The following is a 2,754-nucleotide window of genomic DNA, read 5'->3' on the forward strand; positions in this document are numbered from 1 at the left end:
CGCCTTAGCCGCTTGAGCCACAGGCACCGAGCCTTTACATTCTTTAAAGCAACTTTATTTTCACTGTACATTAAAAGGCTTAGAGGAAGCTCTTCTACCCTCAGTCATCAGTTCTTAGTGGCTACCTGGGAAACAACCCCTGGCTTAATCTGCAGGTCCCTTCTGGTGGAGGTTCTGTTACACTTGCCACCCTTGGGGCCTCAGTCTTCTTTGCTGACATCCACAGTGTTTTAAGAGCATGTTATACTGCTTTCTGCTAAGTGCAAATAGCTTTTGTAAGTCAAACTATCCTAAATTGGGAACTGTCTGTGTAACTTGAAGATTGTTCTATATTTCCTATTTGTTTCTTTTAATACTGAAGGACTCAAAGCAACATCTTTACACTTAACTACATATAAAAACAAAGCTTTAAAAATAAAGAAGATGACACTCTATGGATAAACTGAGTTTTTAGTACTTTTAAATGATGGTTTTGCATTTTAATAAACATTTTTTGTAATTAACAAATGACAAATTTGAATACTTATGAGCAAAGAATAGAATGCTAGGTTTATTTTTATCATTTCAAACACAAGGTCAACTTAAGTACTGTTAATTTGCAGCCTTTCTGTGGAGTGCAAATGATAAAAATGGAGTGTTATTTTTAAAATTTGAGGGGAAAGTTAGAAACCACTTTGAATACAGGAAAGGATATGCAGGGTGGCCACAACCACAGAGACCTCAAGCCAGCTACAACAGAAGTAGTATTTTGAAGACCCAGGATATTATGCTTAAAAATCTTAAAAGGACTATTTAATCTCTTTTAACACAAAATAAGTATGCCTGCATGTAGTTTTAAATATAGTAAAACCTAAAAATGAGAATCCTGATGCTACAATGTAAGAAACCGCATCTGGGGAGCAAGATGACTTTTTCTTACTCCTCTGACTTGAGTTCTACAGTTAAAAAAACAAAAAAAGTATAGAATTATATAGTGGACAATGGTATATTTAAGCAAAAGAGTCAACTGTGTATTTAATTAGAACCATGCTCCAGAAAAACTGTAAGAGAAAGACATACATGATTTTGAAAGAACATTAAAAGTCCTAAACAAATTGGTATAGAGATCGTAAATGAGCATACTCTTAGAGGGCTTCACGCAATTTAATATAATTTTAAAATAATCAATGATAAATTTTAGTGAATAAATTACTTTGAAAATTTGCTTCCCTGAAAAATTAGGGATGTGGTGAACCTCCTATATAAATTTTAAAAAGTGTGTAAAAAAAACCTAATTAGTTTTAATTCCTGTTGTCTTATAACTCTTTTTCACTTATTTTCTGAGGTATATGTTAACTGTCTGGTAGAACTAACTGCATTGGTACATAAGAGGAATACAACATGAGTTATATTCATCTTTATCTTTACATTGAACGTCAAACCACTAAGTCTTTAAAAATGAGTTGCACTGCTACATATCAGAAGTCTTAAAAAAGTAAATAATTCTTTTAAATATTTATTAAATAGAAATAAACATGGATATGAACAAAGATTTATCTACAAGGATATTCATTAAAATTTTTTTCTTTTTCTTTTTTTGGAGACAGATTCTCACTATGTCACCCTCAGTAGTGTGTGGTGGTGTCACAGCTCACAGCAACCTCAAACTCTTGGGCTTGTGTGATTCTCTTGCTTCAGCCTCCAAGTAGCTAGGACTGCAGGTGCCTGCCATAATGCCTGGCTATTTTTGTTGTTGTTGTTGCAGTTGTCATTGTTGTGTAGCAGGCCTAGTTGGGGTTCAAACCTGCCAGCCCCAGTGCATGTGGCCAATGCCCTAACCACTGAGCTACGAGTGCTGAGCCATAAAATATTATTAATAATGAAATGATTATTGAAGTGATACAAATACCCTGAAATAAGGGATTTATTGGGTTATCATATAGTAATATGTGGCCCTTAAATATTATGTTGATAAGTAACATGGAGACATAATGACAATGCCTTAGGACAAGAAAAAGAGTTAAGAACTACAAGCACCACAGCTAAGAGAGTATGGACACATTGTTCTTCCTTCAATAGAGGAACACACAGGTAGCGCCTATTGCTCAGTGGGTTGGGTGCTGGCCACATACACCAGGGCTGCTGGCAGGTTCGGCCCAGGCCAGCTAAAACAATGACAACTGCAACAACAACAAAAATAGCCAGGTGTTGTGGTGGGCGCCTGTAGTCCCAGCTACTTGGGAGGCTGAGGCAAGAGAATCACTTAAGCCCAAGAGTCTGAGGTTACTGTGAGCTATGACGCCATAGCACTCTAACCAGGGTGACAGCTTGAGATGTTGTTTCAAAAAAAAAGAAAGGCAAAGGCACACAGGTGCTTAGAAAATAGACCAGAAAGATAAAGACAACAAAAAGATAATGGTGACTATTTCTGGTTAGTAGGATTATGGGTAATTTAAATTTTCTGTTTAGGGCATTTGTCGTCACCTTTTTCTCTAATGAACACCACCACCTTCTTACTTACAGCCTAATCTTACATAATTTTTTTCTTTTTAGTTTGTTTTACCTACTCAGAATAGCATGGGCAATAACTGGAGTCTGAAGGGTCCCCACGGATCCTCACAGACCTTGCACAGGGAAGAGGAAAGGATGTAGCAATGGTTGGATATTGTAAAGCAGAACATAAAACTAAAAAGTCAATCTGCAAATGAGCATACTGTAACTTACTTTACTTTTTTTTGCACATTACTCATGTCTTTTTTTCTTTTTGAGACAGAG

The sequence above is a fragment of the Otolemur garnettii genome, unplaced genomic scaffold, assembly GCF_000181295.1.
Source record: "Otolemur garnettii isolate 467f Iridium unplaced genomic scaffold, OtoGar3 scaffold00032, whole genome shotgun sequence".
Classification (NCBI taxonomy): Eukaryota; Metazoa; Chordata; class Mammalia; order Primates; family Galagidae; genus Otolemur; species Otolemur garnettii.